Here is a 24,769-nt window from a genome sequence, read left to right as displayed (position 1 = left end):
TGGATTTTTAATTGGGAAGAAATGTTGATTTTTTAAATTATATACCTCTTTAGATACAAATGATAATCTATGAGTCAGATTCCTTCCTTCTGTCTTTTCACTCTTCCTTTCTCACTCCTTTCTCTTTCTAAAACTGTGGCTTTATTGAGCAGAACTATATAAAATTTAGAAATAGGTAAATTTGACTTTAATTCCTGACCCTACCTTACCAGTATATCTCAGTAAATTTCCTATACTTCATTGTATTTTCAGAATTTACTATCATTGTACCTTATTATTTATCCTTGTGCCCCTTAATCAACATATAGTTTGGTTCCTATAAGCAACAGCTGGTGACTAAGTCATGTCAAATACAGAGCTGAGTTTCCAAAACACATTCTTTAAATGCAGAGAAAGGGTGACTCAGGAAGTTTGGTTTATTAAATCTTATTTTATATACCAATCTTAGTTCCCTTGCTCCCATCCATCCCTGTCCACTCCCAGGGAGGGTGAGGCTTCCAAGAGGGATCATCAACATCTGTCACATCATTTGGGGCAGGACTTAGGCTCTCCCCCATGTGTCTATGCTGAGAGATTAACCCTCCATAGGCAATGGACTCCCAAAACCCATTTATGCACTAGTGATAAATTCTGGATCCACTTCCAGAGTCCCAATAGACTATCCAGGCCTCCCAACTGACACCCACATTCAGGAGGCCTTGTTGGTCTTATGCTGGTTCCTCAGCTGTCAGACTGGGGTCCATGAACCTCCACTTGCTCAGGTCAGCTGTTTCTGTGAATTTCCGTGCATGGTTTTGCCCTCTTTGCACATCACTCCTTCATTTCTACAACTGGATTCCAGGAGTTCTGCTCTGTGCTTAGCTGTGAATCTCTGCTTCTACATCCATCAGCTACTGGATGAAGTCGCTACAATGGCATTTAAGATAGTCATCAATCTCATTATAGGAGAAGGACACTTAAGGTAGCCTCTTCTCTATTGGTTAGATTCTTAGTTGGGGTCATCCTTGTGGATTTCTGAATATTTCCCTAGTGCCAGATTTCTCTTTAAACCTATAATGGCTCCCATTATTTAGGTATCACTCTTCTTGCTCTCCTATTCTATTCTTCCCCCAACACAATCTTCCTGATACCTCATGTTCTCTTCCTCCCCTTCTTCCCTCCTCTTTCTCCTACCTCCCTCACAACTTCCCCCATGTTCCCAATTTGCTCAGGGGAGTGCCATATTCACTGCATAGTTGTTAAAATGCTTACAATTTGGGTTAGTATTAATACTTAAGTAACACTATTTTGTAAAAGTGGATAATCAAATATCACATGAACTAATGTAAAATTGAGAGTGCACCAGGCTGTAGAGAAGAATGAGCATGGACAGATCTGATGGAGACACAGACTAAAGTTCTTCATATATCCCATACCCATTGCTCAGCCCAGAGGACATCTGCTTTCTGCTAATGATTTCCCACAAGGATCTCTAATGTTGTTTCTCATTCATTGATATCTGTGAAACAATGACTCCAGAATACAAAAATAAATGAAGATATGGGTCTTGTGGAATATTAAATACTGACAATAGAAAATTATATGATGTATTATCTACTGTTATAACACCTAATCACCCAGAGGTTATTCTAAACTTGCAGATGAAAACAAAGCTGCACAGAGGATAACTAAACTTGATGAACTTGTAGTCTCTAAATACTGAGGGTGAGCATTGTTGCTCAGAAATCATGAAGGTATCTTTCTTTACTTGTGCCTATTAATGAATTAAACAATTGATTTGTGCTATGAATTAATATTGGCTAAATCCTACAAATGTGACTTAGAGATTGAGCACTCACAATCTATGTCTACTGGCATTAGCAAGAACTAATTTTACTTTCTTCCTTACCCATCCTCCTTGGTGCTACATATGCAATCAGTCTTTCCAACCCACAGATGCATAAAAATTCAAAGAAGCAACAGGTAGAGTGGGAACAAAAGTATTATTGCATAATTACCTTCCCATTTGAAGAAATTATTCATCCATTAGGTGTTGTTATAACTTTAGTTAATTCCTTAGTATTAATTGCATTATGTCCAATTATGCAAATTGTATTAGAAGAGGAGATACACTAAAAAGAGTGAATTATGAATACCTAAATTGTTACAGTCTTTCACAACAATAAAACAATTAAAGCAAAATGAAAGCTCTGATTTACATGCACAATGCAAACTAGCCAAATATATCTATTTGTAAAGAAGATGAATGGGAAAATGACTGGGCTAACATGTGGCAATACTAGATTTAGAGAGCTCTTCCAAATATATGAATATAAAATACAAAAAGAATTAACTGCTTATTAACTCACTAAAATTTTCATAGGTCATATGATAATTTAAAGAAAAGAACAATTACATATAAGCCATGTGAGGGTAACACTAATAATTCTAAATAATATAACTGATGATTGTACTTAAAGATTTCATGTAGTGAAAACTTGCATTATCAGATATGTGCACAGAAAAGCAAAATTGGTACAGATGATTGTATATCTGGGTGATGGAAATAAATTTTGTTTTGCATTAGGGATAGGTATGGTAATGATGGATTCAGGTTTACCAAGCAGCTGGTCATCGTGAAGAGGTTTCTGGTGATACTCAAGTAAACAGGGGCCACCAGTCATGTTCAAATCCTTTCTAACATTAAGTTTCTACAGTTCAATGAAAGGAATCTACCACATTTGAAATCCAATCATGTTCCAATATTATACCTTGTTGACATAAAGTATGTGACCCCTGTGTTATATTTTTGTACACTGTATATAATCTGTAAATTATTTGTAATATGAGAAACTGTAAAAATGTGTGTTTTGTACTTTTCTTTCTCAAGTAATACACTTCCCTGTTTCATGTTAAATACTTCCATACAATCAGTTTTAGCCAAAAAAAATCATTAGACAAAGGGTTTCTAGCTACAGATCTCATTAGAAATGCAGGAGGCTAAAATATGAATCGAAAAAGTATATTCACAACTTAGAATTGTAATTATTGTAGGATATAACTTTTGATAAATTTTCTCTCCTGACTCAAACAAGCCTCTCCTCACTCAAACCTATACCCTCAATGTACAGTTATGAATTGCAAATACGGTCATATACTAAAACACATGGAAGACTGTTTCTTTTGTATTCTGGAGATTGAACTAAGGGTTTCATCCGGGCTATCCCAAGCATCACATTTCCCAATTTGTGCATTATTCCAGATCTTTTTTACTCACATGGTAGAAACAATCACCTTACCTTGTAAGTAAATGAAATTTTTGTGTTCTCACATCTAGAATCAGATGTCCTCAAGAGCTCTTGCCTTGATGAGTCACAATCTTCTGTTTTATCAATGTTGTTTCCTAACTGCTAAAACTGCAGTGAAAAACTAAGTTCATCTGGGCTCTGTGAATTAGCATAGTATGCAATACATACATATAAGTGAGCATACATAACACAGATATAACATGACAAAGGGTAACATATATATAGATATATACACCACCTTACATTCATGCACATATACATACACAAACACACATGTGCACATGTGCTCCCACTGAGGTGTGTGTGTGGGATTTACTCATCACAAATCCACGATGGTCACCCTGCTGTTTTGGATGGTGACATGAGTACTGTCCTGCAATTGGAGAACAGGAAATGTGGATAAGGCATGGAAAAACATTTTTAAACAACTTATGCTATTTATACTATAACAAAATAGAGCCTCACCTGAACACATAGCCTAGGATAGCCAGGAGGATCTTTAAATTATCCTCCTGCCTCTAGATCCTCAGTGCCGGGAAATGAGTCCAGGTCCTAGTGCTTGAAATAGGAACTCTTTCACAACTGAGCTACATCCCCAGCAGTAAGTCTCTGATTGAAGATGATCCATGAAGCCAGATAGTTATCAACCTAGAGATGAAATACTGATGTCATTAGAATCAATGTAAAAGATCTGGCACTCAACACTTCAACCTAGTACTCCTGATGGTCAGAGTCAGTGTCTTCCTATGGATCTTTGCCATCTATTTTCCAGAGTCACTTGGGAAATAGTTCCTTATTAAAAGAGACCAACAAGTTTAAGTCATTAGGTCAATTAGATGGTGAAGGTGACCTAATAGACCTTGAGGGGATGCTCACTTGGCAGACAATGTTCAGGGATTTATCAGTCTGAGACTCTTGTTATGTAAGCTCAGATGGCCTCAAATTGGTAATTTCTTGCTGCATCAAGAGCTGATGATGTGTGTGTGTGTGTGTGTGTGTGTGTGTGTGTGTGTGTGTGTGTGTTCCACCATGGCCAGATTCAGAAGAAGATTTTACAACTGGGGACTTGGTAACTGGTGTCACAGATAATTTGTTTAAAAGTGTGCAGTATCTTTCAGTATCATAGTAAATAAGCATTACCCATATCCCAATTTAGAGTTACACATTTTTGAACACATCTTCTAGAAAGTTCTTGCCCACATCAACTGAAAACACTGGTTTGACCCATGGGACCACACATTGGGTGCTGGAGTATGCTGCTGTGCTTAACAACACCCACTGCTCTTGCAGGGAAGTAGGCAGTGCACAATTGCTTGACTACAGATCTAGTACATCTGAAGAGCTCTTGTAACAGACAGGCACTAAAGTCACATGTGCAAATCCAGAGACACAGAATTAAAATAAAAACAGGGTCTAATTTTAAAAGACTACACAATGAAATTGCACAAACATAACATGTTTTTAAAAAGACAATTGAAATGTCATTAGGTCTCCTTTTCCTGTTAGGGTCAGGAGTATGACCCAAACTCTTTACAAATGCTCACACACATTTACTCTGATATTTATAATAATTTATAAATACTGACAGTTCTACCTCTTGGAATTAGCACTCCGATCCTAGGATCTCAGTCTTCCTTGAATCTGTTTGGCTGTATTCCTGCCTCTTATAAATATTATGGGAGAGAGTTCTGGTTTTCTCACAATGGTACTACATTTCTTCTGAATAGAAAAGTCCAGGCTGATGTGAAGTAAGGTGCCAGAATGTCATTGATCTGAGACTGATCTTAAGCCCTGAGGACTGATCATACCAAGTGTATTATCACAGACAAAATATTGGAGAAGAATACTCCAGGATGAATATGCTTAATTTACCTATATAACTTGGCCTATTCTTTGGCATTCAGATCACCAACTTAAACTCAGTAGCCAACATTGATGGAGAACAAATTAACATGTAATATATCTTGAATAAGCTAATGGATTCCATGCTTTGTCTGTTACTTCTTTCCACTATATTACTAAGAATGGATCCAAGACATCAGACCTACTGAGCACACCCTCTGTCGCTGAGTCCACCCTAATCCTTCTTCCCTTCTCCACTCAACATCCTGGAAAGTGCATAGTATTAGTATCTCCAGACATCAGGGAAAGATGTCAGCACCCTCAAACAAAGCAAATGACAATATTTCAAATATAAGACACATATCCACTGCCTACTACTTCCTAGATAAATTGTTATAATGGACTTCTAGGAAGGTGTGTGATGATGCCAAACATCCATGAGGTAAAAAAAAAGATGATAAAGCTTATCAGGTTTATGTCCTGGCTGTAAACATCGGCTCAATTTCTTGTCACAGATATGTACACAGAATATAGACGAGTCCTGATTATGGGATATTTCATTTAATACAAAAGGTGTCAGTGTGAAAATTCCAGTTCTGAAATGAGAAAAGGCAACATCACAGTCAACCAGATATCCCACACGTCTCCTTCCTTTCTCTATTCTACACATTTGTCTCCTCTTTTCTCCTCTTTTCCCATTCTTTTCTTCCTCTTTTTCCTCTCCTATGACCTCTCTCCTTTCTCTTTCTCTTCTGTATCCCTTCCCCACTCCTCTCCTTCTGTCTCTCCTCTTCTCTGCACAATTCTTCCTCCCTCACATATGATGTGGAAGTCCTCCTTCTATTCTGGGTGATCACTGTCATTGGTTCTGTTGGAACTTGTCTTCTTTGTCATAGTCCCAATCCACCTCCCACCTGCTCTCTTATGTCTTCTCCTCCTCTTCCTCTCTTTGCTTCCTCGTCATCCCTCTCCTTCTTCTTACCCCTTTCTGTATATGTCTCTCTTTGTCTTTCTCTCTCTTGATCTGTTTCATCTAGATTGACTCAATGAAACAAAGGAACTCAATGATAAAAATGAGAAGGAAGAAGAATCAAGCAAAAAGTTAGGTCTGTTCAGGCCAAATATTGTGAGGAACAAGTGGGGCTTGTGCTAAAATCTGAGACCAGTAGTCCCCATGGGACACTTTCCAGGCTACAAATTTTATTCCAATGAAAGCAGGATGATGTATTGCTTTCCCAACACTAGCTCTGCTGAAGAATTCAGACTAACAAGATGATGGGAATGATACAGGATGACATTTTTTTTTGTTTTTTGAGACAGGGTTTCTCTGTGGCTTTGGAGGCTATCGAGGAACATGCTCTGTAGACTAGGCTGACCTTGAACTCACAGAGATCTGCCTGCCTCTGCCTCCCAAGTGCTAGGATTAAAGGCATGCACCACCAACGCTCGGCTCAGGATGACACTCTTATGAAGTGTCAGGTATGGAACTTTTCAACCTCTGGTTTTTGAGGTCAGAAAACTAGCCATGGTATCAGTACATCTTTAGGAGCAGCTGGTGTGAATTAGAATATGCGCCTTAAAGGGACGCTTCTAGAGTGATCAGTTAAGACCCTCTAGATATTACTTGGTATTTAAATTTCTCAGTCATAGAGGATTTTGCACTTGTACCTTCCAGGCTGGAATCAGACATACTCACTGTTTATATTTGGGTGAGCAGACCATTACAATTTGATTCTGGCAGCATTATCTGGTAGGAAAAATGTATATGTACATCCACACTCGACAAGAAGACTGTCTGGGTTGGATGCATCTAAAGAGAAAAAAGAATTCAAGAATTCCCAGTAGGACCCATGTCTGAACCAAAGGAGGAGGTCCCAAGGAGTTTCAACAACTGGCTCCAACTGTGATTCCCCACATCATGCCAGGAAAACACTTTAGTCAGCTAGATGAAGAAGGAAGAGGGATTGATCTCTTTTGTCCTCCAAATCCATAAACACCTGAAGAAGCTGAGGTTTAAACAACTACTACTTAGCTGGTCCCTCACCGAGGATAAGATCCTTTATTCACCCATGCCTAGTTATACCTGATGTCTGAATAGTAACCATTCCAAGTTTTGTCCTTCAGCTTCTAACCTGCCTCTGCTTCCCTCCTGCCAATAGCAGACCATAACTCTGTCTGTACCAACAGTTCCCAGGACTACTTCAAACATCAGTTCAACCTTCTCTCTGGGTCTTGCCTTCAGCCCTGTCTGTGAGACTTGTGTGGTTCTCCCTATGTGAAGAGGAGCCCCATCTGCTCTTATTTTGTGGTACAGTACATGCATATGTCACATTATTTTGTGCCTAGTTCCTTTACTTCCCTCATTCACTGGCTCACCAGGTTTAAACACACCTCAGACAACTAATGCCAGAGTGGGGATGAACCTTACAAGTGTTAAGTCAAGGAAGCCAAAAGTAAAAGACAACGATCTTGTGTTTTCTAGGAACAAGCCAGTACTGAAATATTGGTAGCATGGGGGAGGCACATTTAGGAGATGAACTCTAATGAAATCAAGGAAGAGATGATTGCAACAAGAGGGGGATCAATCTCAGAAAAAGGATGTTGGAAATCTGGACCAACCCCTTGGAAGATTCCTGTTTCCTTCTCTAAGTGTTGTATGCACATGAAGCTGCCTTAAGAGCTATTAAACTACACTGTTCAAATATGTATACGTACAAGTAAGCCATATTTAAAATATCAAGCATTTGTAAAAGGAATGACAGCCAAAAAATGGCAAAATCAAGGAAACAAACCCAACTAGACAAAAGCTTTAATCAATCCATTTGCCAGGTCCTGTGCATTTGAGGACTATGTTGAACCAGTTTTATAAGGAGTGGTCTCATCACTCTCCCTTACCTAGGCCTTACATGTATGGCTCAGCATGACAGTCCTGAGATTCTGTAATAGCCATGAACATATCCCACATGTTTATCGAGTCCCCATTCTTTCTTTTTATTACATATTGGTGCCAAAGTCATCCCCCAGCAGTTTCATCTCCTGAATGGTAGGCTTGCAGGACTGTGCCTGTACATACAGGTTTCTATGATTTCTATAAACCTTGCAGTCTCTGTCTACCATGGCCCCAAACTCATAGGCCAACCTCCTCAATGAGGTCCCGCTTCAACATGAGAAATTAAATCTGTTTCGTGATGGAGTCTGTCCCTGGGTTACATGCTGAATTCTTTCTCTCACTGTCCCTGCTGTGTGGCTTCTGTGAACACCATAACCAATTCTCCTACAGCCTTTGTCTCTTGCATCCCCCACTGTGTTCCTGCTCTCTCCATTAGATCTTCTTCTTTGCTGTCAGGAAATCAAGTCCCTTGCTGTCTGCACACCTCCAATTATCAGAATTCTGTGCCCTTGGCAAACAAAAGCCTCCAGGTCTATCTCCTGACTTCACCTGGCTTACCACAATCTTGTTTCTACTGCCATCGATGGCCCCACAGATACGACATCTCACAAGTGTCTTAAATACCACAAGGTAGCACAGAACCCCACTGCCAAAGTCAGTTTTCCTCTAGATCCCCTATTCAAGCTTATGAGAGGATCACCGCCATCCCGATGAACTCAACTGCAAGGTTGCCCAGTTGCAGACTTCTCAACCTCAATTCCTCAGTCTTGAATTTCTGAAATCCCACATTCCTAAAAACATGGAAGTTAGCAGCTTCCAAAAATTAAATGACTTCTGCTCTGCAACCAGCCTTGCAAATCCTTCATTTTATCTCTGGAGTCTGGCTTTAATCACATCATTGTTCTGCCCTAATTAGCCCAGGGAGCTCTCCATTTATTCAAAACAACTTCTGTTCTTCTGCCCATAAGCAACAATGGACAGCAGGATTCCGAAGAGTCATGTTAAGACTAACATGTATCCCAAGCAAGACTACTTACAGATACAGGACAACAATGTCATTCATTGAACCCTATTTTGCTTCCTCTTTATAAGTCACCATGAGTCACCTCAAGTGGGAACCCTCCTGCTCTCAATCTCACAGTACCCTGTATCTACATCCTGAAGTGTAACTTGTACTCTGCCTCATGTGAATTGGTGCTAATTTTCTGTCTCACCTCCTATTTGTGTCCATTCACAAAGGGCCAGATTTCCTTACTGCCGTGGTATATTATTGTTAGGGAAATAAATCAATTTTTATGCAATTGAAGCATGAAGACACAGAAGATTGCCCACACGCCAGCACTCCCCAAGCAGTGAGTACAAATACCTGTGATCTCTCAAAACCTAGAAATAACTGAGTGTGGCTTACACCTGTCTCATCCCAATAAGAGCTTCCTGTACTGTGAGTTTGAGGTATTGAAAAGGGAATAATCATTCAGAAGGACTCTCTAGGGAAGAAATATAGTTTCCTTGAAGATCACCACAAGTCTGCACATATTGTCCAAATACCTGAAAACTTTGCATGAAAGAGATTTTTGGGTACATACATAACAAGTGCTCCTTCATAAAGAAAAAATGCAATCATAACAATGAACTCTCACTTCCACCCAAACCAGGGTAGAGGACAGAAGTGAGCACACTTGCCCTCTCTTAGATCCCCTGGCTTGGAAACTGCAGCCAGGTCAACTTCTTCCCCCAACCTGGAAGGACTACCAATTCACTAGGAGCCTGCAGAGAGAGCTGCTCTACTTCCTCCCAAACCCAGGGCAGAGGGCACAGAACAGTGCCAACTCTGAGATACCACCTTACTCCCATCAGAATGGCTAAAATCAAAAACAATGACAGTTTATGCTGGAGTGGATGTGGAGAAAGAGGAACATCCCTCCGCTGCTGTTGGGAGTGCCAACTCTTACAGCCACTTTAGAAATCAGTAAGGAAATTCCTCAGAAAAATGGGAAAAAGTATACCACAAGACCCAGCAACTCCACGCTTAGGCATATATCCAAAAGATTCACATTCATACAACAAGGATATCTGTTCCACTATGTTCATAGCAGCATTATTTGTAATAGCCAAAACTTGGAGTCAACCTAGATGCCCCTCAAACGAAAAGTGGATAAAGAAAATGTGGTACATTTACACAATGGAGTATTATTCAGCAAAAGAAATGGAATCCTGAAATTTGCAGGCAAATGGATGGTACTAGAAGAAACCATCCTGAGTCAACCCAGTCACAAAAAGAGAAACATGGCAAGCACTCTCTTATATATGGATTTTAGACATAGATCTGGGGAGTACCAGCCTACAATCCCATGACTAGAGAGCCTGGAAAACAGAACCTTCATTCAATGGCTGATGGAAGCATAGGTAGATTCCCACAGCTAAACACTGAGCTGAACTCAAGGAACCCAGTGACAGAGAGGGAGGACTGATGAGCAAAGGGGTTAAGACTGGGCTTGTTTAACCCCCATAAATAGCTGACCTGACAAGGGTTAGTTCTTGAATCCCAGACTGATGGCTGGGATTCCAGCATGGGACTGATCAAGACCACCTGAACGTGGGTGTCAGTGAGGAGGCCTAGGTAATCTATTGGCATTTATCTATTATCTATTGGCATTTATCCCTGGCAAACAAATAGACTTTGGATGCCCATCCAACAATGAGAGATGCACTCTCACCCTAGACTATTGGGGGAGGGTCTAGGCCCTGCCCTGGATGAAATGACAGACAATGGACACCCCCATGGAGGGCCTCACCCTCCCTGGGGAAATGAGGGGATTTTAGAGGGGTTGGTGGGAGGGCGTGGGAAGAAGGGAGGGAAAGGGAGAGAGATCTGTGATTGACATGTAAAGCAACCTTGTTTCTAATTTAAATGTATATTTAAAAATAAAATATATATGTATATAAAAAAGAATAATAGGTATAGAAGAAGGGGAAGAAACCCAACTCAAAGGACAGAAAACATAATTCAACAAAATCATAGAAGAAAACTTTCCCAACCGAAAGAAAGACATGCCAATGAAGGTAGAGGAAGCTTACAGAACACCACATAGAGTGGATCAGAAAAAAGTTCCCTCACCACATAGTAATCAAGACCCCAAGCATACAAAATAAAGAAAGAATACTTAGAGCAGCTAAGGAAAAAGGTCAAATAACATATAAAGGCAAACCTATAAGAATTACACCTGACTTCTCCATGGAAACTCTGAAAGCCAGAAGGTCCTGGATAGATATTCTATCAACACTAAGTGACCATGGATGCCAGCCGAGATTACTATACCCAGCAAAGCTTTCAACCACTATAGATGGGGAAAACAAGATATTCCATGACAAAATCAAATTTAAACAATATGTATCCACTAACCCAGCCCTACAGAAAGTTCTGGAAGGAAAACTCCAGTCCAAAGACATTAACTACAACCAGAAACACATAGGAAATAGGTAATCTCAGTTCACCAATACCCCAAAGAGAAAGGGGGTAGAAATCCACATACAATTCCACCAAGAACAACCATTCCAAAACAAAAGAGAACCAGCAATCAAAGGTCATTAATATCCCTCAATATTAATGGTCTTAATTCACCCATAAAAAGGCACAGGCTGACAGAATGGATTCTAAGACAGACCCATCCTTCTGCTGCATACAAGAAACAGACCTCAGCCTCAAAAACAGACATTACATACGAGTTAAAGGTTGGGAAAAGATTTTCCAATCAAATGGCCCCAAGAAACAAGCACGGGTAGTAATCCTGATATCTAACAAACTAGACTTTAAACAGAAATCAATCAAAAGAGATGAAGGAGGTCATTTCATATTCATCACAGGAAAATTCCACCAAGATGAAGTCTCGAGTCTGAACATCTATGTCCCAAATACAAAGGCATCCACATTCATAAAAGAAATATTACTAAAACTCAAACCACACATAAAACCTCACACTCTAATAGTGGGAGATTTCAACACCCCACTGTTACAACTAGACAGGACTACAAGATAGAAATTTAACCATGAAAGAATGGAACTAATAGAGGTTATGACTCAATTGGGTTTGACAGACACATATAGAGCATTCCATCCAAACACAAAAGAATATACCTTCTTCTCAGAGCCATATGAAACCTTCTCAAAGATTGACCACATAATTGGCAACATAGCAAACCTCAACAGGTACAAAAAAGTTGGAATAAATCCATGTATCTTATCAGACCACCATGCTTTAAAGTTAGAGTTCAAAAACAACACAAGCGGGGCGGTGGTGGCACACGCCTTTAATCCCAGCACTCGGGAGGCAGAGGCAGGCAAATCTCTGTGAGTTCGAGGCTGGGCTGGACTGACAGCCTCCAAAACAATACAGAGAAACCCTGTCTCGTAAAGCCAAAAAAACCCCACAAACTGCAGGAACACTGCAAACTCATGGAAATTGAAAAATGCGTTATTGCACCATGCCTGTGTCAAAGAAATAAAAAAAGAAATTAAAGACTTCCTAGAATTCAATGAGAATGAAGACACAACATACCCAAACCTATGGGACACTTTGGAAGCAGTGCTAAGAGGAAAGTTCATAGCACTAAGTGCCCACATGAAGAAACTGGAGGATAGTTACACTAGAGAACTAACAGCACAGCTGAAACCTCTAGAACACAAAGAAGTAAACTCACCCAGGAGGAGTAGACACCAGGAAATAATCAAATTGAGGGCTGAAATCAATAAAGCAGAAACTAGGAAAACAATACAAAGAGTCAATGTAACAAAGAGTTGGTTCTTTCAGAAAATCAACAAGATAGACAAACCTTTATCCAAACTCACCAAATGGCAGAATGTGAACATGCAAATTAACAAAATCAGAAATTAAAAGGGGGACATAACAACAGACACTGAGGAAGTCCAGAGAATCATCAGGTCATACTTTGAAAACCTGTACTCCACCAAATTTGAAAATTTAAAGGAAATGGATGACTTCCTGGATAGCTATCACTTGCCAAAATTAAATCAAGAACAGGTAAGAAATTTAAATAGACCTATAACACCTAAGGAAATAGAAGCAGTCATCAAAAGTCTCCCAACCCCCCCAAAAAAAGCCCAGGGCCAGATGGCTTCAGAGCAGAATTCTACCAGAAATTCAAAGAACAGCTTATACCAATTATCCTCAAAGTATTCCATGCAATAGAAGCAGAAGGGTTTTTGCCAAACTCTTCTTACGAGGCTTCAATAACATTGATAACCAAGCCACACAAAGACACAACTAAGAAATAGAACTTTAGACCATTTCCCTCATGAACATTGATGTAAAAATACTCAATAAAATACTGGCAAATCGGATACAAGAACGCATCAGAAAACTCATCCACCATGATCAAGTAGGCTTCATCCCAGGGATGCAGGGATGGTTCAACATACAAAAATCCATCAATGTAATCCATCATATAAACAAGCTGAGGAACAAAAATAACATGATCATCTCACTAGATGCTGAAAAGGCCTTTGACCCCTTCATGGTAAAGGTCTTGGAGAGATCTGTGATAACAGGAACATACCTAAACTTGATAAAAGCTATATACAGCAAATGAACAGCCAACACCAAACTAAATGGACAGAAACTCAATGCGATTCCACTAAAATCAGGAACAAGGCTGTCCCCTGTCCCCATACCTCTTCAATATTGTACTTGAAGTTCTAGCCAGATCCATACCACAACAAAAGGAGATCAAGGGAATACAAATTGGAAAGGAAGAGGTCAAACTTCCACTATTTGTAGATGATACGATAGTTTATATAAGTGACCCAAAGAACTCTACCAGGGAGGCCAGCTTCAGGTGAGATTGGGTCTCCCGATGGGACACCCCCCATCCCCTGCCCAACACCCATCCCCTCGATCTTCTGGGGATGCTGCTGGCATCCAGAAGACCTGCCCACACAGGAAAGACATCAGCCCTTCCAGGCCGCAAACTCCGGCAAGCCCAGCTTCAGAAGACCCACTCACACAGGAAAGACATCAGCCCTTCCAGATCCCAACCTCTGGCAACCCCAGCTTCAGCTTAAGCTTCAGTGTCAGCATCCCCAGCTTCAGCTTCAGGAAGGAAGGAGACCAGTGGAGACAGAAAGACCCCACCTGCACCCACTGGAAGAAGAGATGGGAATAAGACAGAATAAAAGCTCACTCAGCAATAGAAAGACCAACATGACTCCACCAGAATCTAGGGATCCAACACCAACAAGACCTGAAAAGCACTACATAGACAAAGCAGAGGAGACAGACCTTAAAAATTATTTTATGAAGATGATAGAGACCCTCAAAGAATAAGCGAGGAAATCCCTTAAAGAATTAGAAGAAAAAACTAACAAAAAAATCCATGAAATGGGGGAAGAAAGGTTGAGTAGGGGTGGGTAGAATAGGGGGAAGAGGGAATCATAGGTTAGAAGACAGATCAGGCACCAGAGTGGCCTCTAGTGATCTAAAGGGATGACACCAATTGGCAAGCTAAGCAATAGTGGAGAGACCACGTGGAATGCCCATTCCTGATAATGAACTTGATGTCTATAACCATCCTAGAACCTTCATGCAGTGACTGATGGAAGCAGAGGCAAACACCCACAGTTAAGCACTGAACTGAACCCAAGGAACCCAGTGACAGAGAGAGAGGAGCAATGAGCAAATTGGCAAAGAATGGGCTGGCAAAACCAGCAGAGACAGCTGATCTGAACAGAGGAGAGCTCTTGGACCCCAGACCGACATTGGGGAGGCCAGCATGGGGCTGATCTGGACCCCCGAATGTGAGTGTCAGTGAGGAGGCCTGGGCAACCTATGGGGCCCTGAGCTGTGGATCAGTGTTTATCCCTGGAATACAAGACATTGTGTGCCCATAGCACAAAGAGGGAGGCTGTCTCTGCCTGGACTCTTAGGGGAGTGCCTGGACCCTACCCTGAGTGAAATGACAGACTCTAGATACCCCCTATGTGGAAGGAATTCCAATAGGGTGGGAGGCTGGGGGGAATGGGAGGGTGCAGGAGGAGGGGATGAAGAGGGAACTGGGATTGACATGTAAAACAAGCTATTTAAAATTAAAATAGAAAATTAAAAAAAAGAACTCTACCAGGGAACTCTTACAGCTGATTAACTCCTTCAGCAAAGTGGGAGGCTACAAGATCAACTCAAAAAAATCAGTAGCCCAACTATATACAGAAGATAAAAGGGCTAAGAAAGAAATCAGAGAAACATCACACTTTACAATTGCCACACACAAAATAAAATACCTTGGGGTAACACTAACCAAACAAGTAAAAGACCTGTATTGCAAGAACTTTGAGTCTTTAAAAAAAGAAATTAAAGAAGATACCAGAAAATAGAAAGAAATCCCATGCTCTTTGATAGGTAGGATCAATGTAGTAAAAATGGCAATTCTGCCAAAACAAATCTACATGCTCAATGCAATCCCTATCAAAATCCCAGCACAATTCTTCACAGACCTTAAAAGAACAATTCTCAACATTATATGGCAAAACAAAAGATTCAGGATAGCCAAGGCAACCCTGCTCAACAAAGCAACATCTGGAGGTATCCCCATTACTGACTTCAACCTCTATTATAGAGCTGTAGTCCTGAAAACAGCTTGGAACTGGCACAAAAATAGACAGATAGACCAGTGGAATGGAATTAAACATTCTGAGATTAATCCACACACCTATGAACACTTGATTTTCGACAAAGAAGCTAAAACTATACAATGAAAAAAAGAAAGCATCGTCAACAAATGGTGCTGGCATAACTGGAGACTGGCATGTAGAAGACTGTGGATCGATCCATGTCTATCGCCATGCACAAAACTGAAGTCCAAATGGATCAAGGACCTCAACATAAATCCAGCCACACTGAACCTGTTAGAAGAGAAAGTGGGAGGTACCCTTGAATGAATTGGTACATTGAGACCCCTTCCTGAACGTAACACCAGTAGCACAAACACTGAATCGACAATTAACACATGGGACCTCCTAACACAGAGAAGCTTCTATAATGCAAAAGACACAGTCAACAAGACAAAAAGGCAGCTCACAGAATAGGAAAAGGTATGCACTAACACCACATCTGACAGAGGGCTGATCTCCAAAATTTACAAAGAACTCAAGAAGCAAGTCTCCAAAACACCAAAGGATCCAATTAAAAATTGGGGCACAGAACTAAATAGAGAATTCTCAATAGAGGGGTATAAAATGGCTGAGAGACACTTAAGGAAGTACTCAACATCCTTAGCCATCAGGGAAATGCAAATCAAAACAACTTTGAGATATCATCTTACTTCTGTCAGAATGTCTAAAATCAAAAACACCAATGACAGCTTATGCTGGAGAGGATGTGGAGAACACTCCTCCATTGCTGGTGGGAGTGCAAACTTGTACAGCCACTTTGGAAATGAGTATGGAGATTCCTCAGGAAAATGGGACTCAGTCTAACACACGACCCAGCAATTCCACTCTTAGGCATATACCCAAAAGATGCCCATTCATACAATAAGGATGTCTGTTCCACTATGTTCATAGCAGCATTTTTTAATAGCTAGATCCTGGAAGCAACCTAGATGCCCCACAACTGAAGAGTGGATAGAGAAAATGTGGTACATTTACACAATGGAGTACTACTCAGCAGAAAAACACAACGGAGTCTTGAAATTTGCAGGCAAATGGATGGCACTAGAAGAAACCATCCTGAGTGAATAACCCAGTCACAAAAAGACAAACATGGTATGTACTCACTCATATATGGATTTTAAACATGTATCAGAGGAGTGTCAGCCTACAATCCCAGGGCCAGTGAGTCTGGGAAACAGGGAAGTTCCCAAAAGATATGCATTATATCCCAGAGAAGTAGAAAAAGGAAAGATCTCCTGATCAGATTGGGAACAAGGGGGGAGAAGAGAGGGAACCAGGAATAAGAGAGGGGGATAAGAGGAGGGTAGAAGAAGACATGAGGGAGCAAGAAGGCTGAGTCCGGGTAAGAATAGAGGAGACCAGGATGAGAGCTACCATAATAGATCGGGTCATTATGGCTTTGAGGAGAGAGCTGACACTAGTGAGATTCCCAGAGATGTACAAGGATAACACCAACTGGAAAACTAAGTAATAGCGGAGAAACTACATTAATAGCCCCTACCTGATGATAAGGTTGGTGACTAACTTATGTGACATCCTATAACCTTCATCCTGTGACTGATGGAAGCAGAGACAGATACTCACAACTAAACACTGAACTGACCCCCTGGAACCCAGTAACAGAGTTGGAGGAGTGATGAGCAAGGCAGTCAAGACCATGCTGGTGAAACCCACAAAGACAGCTGACTGGACAAGGGGTATCTCTTGAACCCCAGACTGATGACTAAGAGGCCAACAGGGGACTGATCCAGACTCCATGAATGTAGTGTCAGTAAGGAGGCCTCAGAAATCTCTGGGGCTTTGGGTAGTAGATTAGTGTTCACCATGGCATACAAATGAACTTTGGGAGCCCATTCCACATACAGGGATGATCTCTCAGCCTGAACACATGGTTAAGGGCCTAGGTCATGCCCTGGATGAAATGACAGACTCTGGAGATCCCCCCAAGGAGGGCCTTACCCTCCCTGGTAAATGATGTGGGGATTGGGCTGGGGGTGGAGGGTAGGGATGGGGCTGATGGAGGGAGAATGGGGGAGCCAGGATAGACATTTGAAGCATGCATGTTTCTAATTTAAATAAAAAACATACAAAAAAGAATGAACTATCTTGAATTAGTTGGAATACTTGCATACATAGCTTTTAGGTACGTGGTGTCTATAGCACTTTCTCATACATTCTAGATAAGCTACCGTTCTCCACACACTCACAAGGAATTGACATTGAAGAGCTACATTAAGAGGTAAACTACTAAAGATGAAATGCACCATGAGATGTGCCTTTGACTCAACACTGGAACAATAGTGACTGCATGTGCTCAGAGACAGGTGATCTGGAATGGGTTGAGTCTGTGTAGAGGCAGATCTGGGCAGTGCACTCAGAAGAGCAGCTCACCACCAGGGAGGTCAGTTTGCTTACATGAATCCAACCTAGGGTGAGAAGACCCAGTTCTTCTTGCACAAGATTTCCTCCTCATTTTGGGCATAACAGTAATCAGGACCTCCTTTCTGCACAGGAATAATGACATGGGAGACATGGTATTCTTCCCTTGCCTGCCAAAAGGAAACAGATTGTTACCACTCCCTGACATTGTCAAACCCACTCTGTCATAACATAAGTAAGTGAAGCCCTCACCCCAGGGAATGACTCTCATCCTTCTCCCTCACCTCAGTGCTTCCTCACCTTGACTGCTCCAGTGCATTGCTGGGGAAGCACATAAAAGGATGACATGAGCACGGGATGTCTCTCTTAGCACATCCTTGGCCTAGGGTCTTCCCTGCAGCAGCCATTGGGTCTATTGAGGGGTCTTGAGGTGTTTAATTTATATTCCAAGTATCAGCACAGTGTGGGTGCTCAGACCAGGCCACATAAATTATTGACTCCTCCTCCTTTTAGAATGAGACAAGGTGCTGTCTCCATGTCTCATTTCCACATTTCTGTCTGCCAGCCTGGATGCTTTTACTTCACTATCTCACTCTGTATATGATCCTGGATTGAACTTGTAGGAAGCCTCCAGTCTCAGTTTGCAAATGACTTGGATTACAGGTATTAGCCATGACTAGAATGAAAATTACTAACATTCCATTGAAGAGGGACTCTGAAAAGCAACCTAATACAGTAATCGATTTCAAGGTATCTCAGGCCTTTTCATCTAAAGTCCCTTCTGTGGAGTGATATGTATGGACACAACCCTTGGATATGTGTTCTAAAAGACATAGGCAGCCAAAGGGAAGAAACAGACTCAAATCAGGAAGAAATTTTCAAATCTTTACCAGGGGATTACATAGTACACCCCATGTGTCTATGATTTTCTTTGTGTTCTTCTGTGCAGAATGCAGGAACTGTTCACTAAGGTCCTTTCGAAGGACCACAGGATGGAGGCCTTTGGAGTTCTGTCCTGAAATGGAAAAGAGGGAGAAATCTGAGGTTACAGGGCCTGGTGTCTCTGAGTAGTTCAGCCTGGTAACCTGGGAAAAAAACACAAAGTCAATAGGAATCTCTCCAGGAACCACAAAACAGGTAGGGAGTTTCTTCTTCAAGCTTTGACCACAACTGAGTGGTAGCTGTGAGCATGGACTTCACTGTAAGCTTGAGTGGATGGAACTAGGTATTTCTGGGTGTGACTGTGAATTTGCTGTAAAGAAATTTCCATGTGGATTCATAAGCTCAGTGTGCAAAGCCCACTCTCAACACAGGTGAGTAACATGAAACCCTTTGGTATCTCAACAGGAGAAACAGAGAAAACAAACTTCCTATGTGTCTCTCCTGGGACAGACATGTCTTCTTTGTCCATGGTTCAGATCTCCAGGTCTGCTGGCATCTGGACTCTCAGGTCTGGGGGTACATTTCTCTGGGTCCTCATGGGTCTGGAGACTGATTCTCACAAGAGTGGCTCCCATGGCCTGTGACTTTCAGACACAGACTGAGCCTGCCTAATATTACTCCCAAGGTTCAACCTTGCAGAAAGCCTATTGTGGGCATACTAAATCATGTTGTCCTTTTTCCCCAAAAGCTCTGAGGCCATAGAAACATCATCAAATGTAGGCAGAGTGCAGTCTCCATGTCATCCCAGGAAGAGAAGACATAAGTCAGGCATTCTTCAGTAAGATAAGAGCATGTAAATATAAATTAGTAGTTATTGGTTAATAATTAAACCAGAGCTAACCAAAAAGTAGCCCTAGTCATCGGCTATCAGTATTATAATTAATATAAATCTTTGTGTGTTCATTTGGGGCAAGGTGGCTATGGGACCAGGCTTGGGGGAAGAACCATCCGTAACAATAATATTTTGAGAAGTTGCAGTTTCATGGAAACTTTCTCAAGGTCATATCACTGTAGACAGTCCCTAATAGGGCATGTTATATGGATGTGGGATACCCTTGAGACCACAGAACTGCATGGCTATCTGTAGGTGACTGGTCAGTGGACCTACAAATGTGGCCACACCATTTTGGTGGGGTTTCAGGCAGATGAAATAGGAAAGAGAGGAACTTGAGGCATGGATTTCCTTTGCACACTTTATCCAGAGGGTCAGTGGATCCAGTAGGAAGAACAGGGAATTGCTTCAGCAGATCTTTGTATTTTTCTGAATAATTGTTCCCCAATAGACACCCATTTGTCATTATATCTTGAGTCTAGTGACATAATTACAATCCTTGACTTCATCCATCCATGTGCACATGCAACCTAGAATTGTTGCATCACTAGACTCTAACTGTGAGTGAAGATGTTACAACAATCCCAGAAAAGTTCCAGGGACAGGTTTCTCGATTTACCTGGGACCACGTGCTCTTTCCTGATTATTTCTACTGTCCCATAGGAATAGAACAACTTACTCCTGCTCCTGTGTTATAATATACAGATGTGCAGATTGCTGAGTGCACAGACTCAAGCCTGGCTAAGACTGACACTCTCACCCACATCTGCAAATGGGTGCATTGATGAATGTGTAGGCTCACACCTGGGAAAGGCTGACTCTCACCTGTGTCCAATTTAGAAGAGCTTTGCAGTTTGGCTTGAGGTCTCACTCAAGAAGACATTTAGAGTCATTCCAGACAAGACAAGGATCAACCAATACTTTAGAAACTTGTGAAAAGCCAACCCACAGGATGCACACTAGGAATTTCAGGATTTCCTTGCAAGATGGCAGGTCGCCATTCAGGTTATAAAGCCAGATGAAATATGATGAAAATAAAAAATAAGCTAAGATATTTGAGAACTTTCTTCTGAAATATTTGTGGATTTCACATTGAAATCCTTCATATATGAAAAATGAGTGTGTTTGGTAAATGTCCATGATCGCTGTGCATTTTTCAGAATGTGCATGTTCAATTTTGAGCATGGATACAGAGTTGCTTCAGCACATCTGCAAATCTGAAGAGACTACCTGAAGTGATGTCCTTCCCTGGCACTATTAGTCCAACAGAATCTCTCTGTGTTCCATGTCTACACAGTTACCGGGGTTATGAGAAACCAGGTCTTCTCCTGTCTCCATGTCTCATGTCACCCAAAGAGAACTTTGAATAGAGAGGTAGCCAACCATATTCAGTTGTCAGGTGCTCTCTGTTTATTCCATCCCAGCTTCTAACACTGTCACTGCTAGCACTTCAGTCACAATGTCATTATCTCCCTGACCTACTTGAGGATTTCCTACAAAGGTCTCCCTAATGATGAAAACATGATTTCATACAACAGAAATTCTCTTGCATTCACATCTCTCCATTATGTTGTAAGATTAACTGAGAATCCAGCTGGGCAGTGTTGGCGCACGCCTTTAATCCCAGCAGTCAGGAGGCAGAGACAGGCAAATCTCTGTGAGTTCGAGGCCAGGCTGGACCGACAGCCTCCAAAACAGTACAGAGAAACCCTGTCTCGTAAAACCAAAAAAAAAAAAAGATTAACTGAGAATCCAACATTTACAAATTAACAATGCACAGTACATTCCTTACAATAGGAGATGATTCAGTATTTTCTTAATGTGCTTCCACTAATGTCTACAGGGCCCTGAAAAGATGAGGATATGAATACAACAAGTTTTGAAGAAGCTGATGTGACTTAAACAAAGTTAAAGCCTATTATTGCAAGATAGTCAGGGTGGCAGGAAGGAGAATGACAACGCTAATCACATTAGGTTCTGTTACCACAGCAAAGTGGATCCAGGGAATCAAACACTGAGGACATGGAAAAGGGGATGAATCTTGCTCTGTGCTGCTCAGTGCTCCAGACTCCATAAACCTGGTCACTAGCAGCCCCTTACTTTCCTGCTGAGCTGCAGTCTCAAGTGTGTGTGGCTGACCAGATGCAATGGAGTCCATTTTAAATGAGTCTTCCCAAATCCTGAACCTGTGGGGACTTACCTGGGCTTTCTACTATCTTAGTCTCTCCACCATGCTTGTCTGATGATGTGTTGGGGGTGACCTCTTTAAGGGCTTCTGGTGGAGTGCTTCCTGCTAAAGATTCAACACTTTTTGATGCTGATGCCATGCTAGGGCCCATCTCTCCATTCCTATCTTTATCAAATCCATCCACCAGTCTATCCATAAGAGAGCTCCAATTGGCAAAGTCTGGGGAGATTTTTATTGTATTTCTTCTTACATCTTCCCAGAAAGCCTTGTTTTCTGCCTCTTCCTCTTCTTTTTTTTCTATAGAAAGAGAAATGGGATTAGTCTTATACTTAAAATCTCAGAAGAAAAAGTATTGTCAGCAAAGAGACAAAGTGTAGATGTAATCAGTTCTCTCATCTCATCATAGTGTCCATGCTTCTCCTTCATAACCCTGGTACTATGAAAAAAACCTGCCACCCCCTTACCCAGTTGCTTTCTAGCTCTCTTAAGTAACAATTCTGTCTCAATATTCTGAGTTCCCTAGTGCACTGTATGTATGTGCATGAGTGTGTGTGTGTGTGTGTGTGTGTGTGTGTGTGTGCTTGCATGGGTACAAGTGTGTGTGTGTTTAAGTGAGTGTGGAACACATCTATTGAACACAGATTCCACTGAAACAACACAACACAGTCCCAGGTCACAGGCTCACTAGGTGACACATAAACATCCTGTCTTCATGCTCCCACTGACCTTATCTGCCAGGTATCCTGCATACTCCTTGCTGTACTGGGTCTCAGCAATTTCAAAGACCCTATTTATACTCTGCAACACAAAACCAAAAAGAAGAACTAGAACAATCCTAATGTCAGAAAAGAAGAAGAGAAAACAAGTGGGGAGATAAACTAATATCTTATGCATGACTTGAACTTTACATGCCTTCCCTTTCCTCTATACTGTGATGCTGAGGCAGCATCAGCACCCCCTCTCACCTAGGGTCAGGATCTCTGATTTTTCTCTGAGTAGCTCCCTGATGCTTTAGTGATTTTAGGTCAGCCATATAGACAATGAAGACCCACCTTGTTGATTTTGGATCTTTGTTTTGTTTATTTGGTTTTTGTTTTTTGGGTTTTTATTGTTTGTTGTTTGTTTCCTTTTATTTAATTTAAATTAGAAATAACATTGCTTAACATGTCAATCCCAGCTCCCTCTTCCCCCTCCCCCCTCTCCAGCCCTCCCCCAATCCCTCACCCAATCCCAATTTAACTCTCCAAGGAGAGTGAGGACATTAATAGGGGAAATCAAAAGTCTGTCAAATGATCTGGGGGCAGGGCCTAGGCCCTCCCCCATGTGGCCAGGTGGAGATAGCATCCCTCCTTGTGGAATGGGCTCCCAAAGTCTATCTGGATGACAGGAATAAATGCTGATCTACTGCCTGAGGCTACAAAGAATACTGAGGCCTCCTCACTTACACCCATGCTCAAGGGGTCTGAATCAGTCCCATGCTGGCCTCTCAGCTATTAGTCTGGGGTCTATGAGCTCCCCCTTGCTTGTCAGCTGTTTATGCGGGTTTCACCTGCCAAGTCTTAACCCCTTTGCTCATCACCCCTCCCCTCTCTGAAGCTGGATTCCAGGAGTGCAGTTCAGTGTTTATCTGTGGGTGTCTGCCTCTGCTTCCTTCAGCCACTGGATGAAGGCTCTAGGATGGCATACAAAGAAATTGTCAATCATGTTATCAGGAAAGAGCATTTAATGTAGCCTCTCCACTATTGGATAGATTGCCATTGGGTGTTATCCTTGTAGGCCCCTGGACATCTCACTAGTGCCAGATCTCTCTTCAAACCTATAATGACTCCATCTATTATTGTATCTCTCATCCTTCTCTCCTCTATTCTTACCCTGACTCAACATTCCTGCTCCCCCATGTCCTCCTGTCGCCTCCTCTTCACCCTTCTCTTTCCCCCAGCTTCCTCACACCTCCCCAAGTGTGCCCAATCCCCTCAGATGATTTTGTCCTGTTCCCATTCTCTGGGTTACCATGCATATCTCTCTTAGGGTCCTCCCTGTCTCCCAGACTCTCTGGCTGTGGGTTTGTAGGCTGGCACTCCCATTTCCCCTAAAATCTGGGCCATGTGGGCACAAGCATATGAACTACTCTTGAAATCCCTTATTTGTGATTTCTTTGAATAAAAGAAAAGCATGTGTGTGAGCTCAAAGAAATCTGATCAAAATATGTCTTTGTCAAGTTCCATAAGGTTAGCACAGGACAGAAGCATGAAGAGGAGGACAGGAGTAGTGAGGGGTCAGTCACAGGAAAGGAGATGGGAACAGCAAGATCTCACATTAAAAATTTGAGGTACTCCACAAATGCTTCCTCTTCCAGGTCTTTTCTTTGGAGGTCAGCTGCCATCTTTACAAGGTCATCCTTCATTTCTATAAACATATTCCAGGGAAGTTTCTTGCTGTTGTCAACAGTCATGCCCGCAAGAATTAAAATTTGGAAATGTTCTTGGGGCAGAAGAGTTACATCTTTATATCTTCAGATGGTACCCCTTTTCTAAGACAGAAAGGAAAAGATAGGTAACTTCAGAAGCTGTCTCCTGCTATCCTGCCATACAGTCATTCTAGCTGTCTATAACACAAACACATATTGTGTGTGTGTGTGTTTGAGAAACAAAGCTTTCACTAAAGAAATTACAGTACATAAAACACAACATGTGGTGATTCAGCTTAATAAATTTAGTGAACATACCAT

The 24,769-nt window shown here is 41.5% G+C and overlaps 1 long non-coding RNA gene across 1 annotated transcript; it reads right to left on the bottom strand.

Annotated features, from left to right (window-relative positions):
* Positions 1 to 275: 275 nt before the first annotated feature.
* LOC121134793 lies at positions 276 to 24,555 on the bottom strand. The gene is made up of 9 exons (XR_005872018.1): positions 24,357 to 24,555; positions 22,768 to 22,839; positions 22,054 to 22,338; positions 18,970 to 19,094; positions 18,116 to 18,249; positions 3,753 to 3,935; positions 3,279 to 3,660; positions 1,998 to 2,111; positions 276 to 906 (listed from the first exon to the last, which is right to left on the bottom strand). It is a non-coding gene; the product is annotated as an uncharacterized LOC121134793 (long non-coding RNA).
* Between the last annotated feature and the right edge of the window lie 214 nt (positions 24,556 to 24,769).

Source organism: Mesocricetus auratus, unplaced genomic scaffold, assembly GCF_017639785.1.
Source record: "Mesocricetus auratus isolate SY011 unplaced genomic scaffold, BCM_Maur_2.0 Super-Scaffold_100030, whole genome shotgun sequence".
Taxonomy (NCBI): Eukaryota; Metazoa; Chordata; class Mammalia; order Rodentia; family Cricetidae; genus Mesocricetus; species Mesocricetus auratus.
This window is presented reverse-complemented; position numbering and strand designations above follow the sequence as displayed.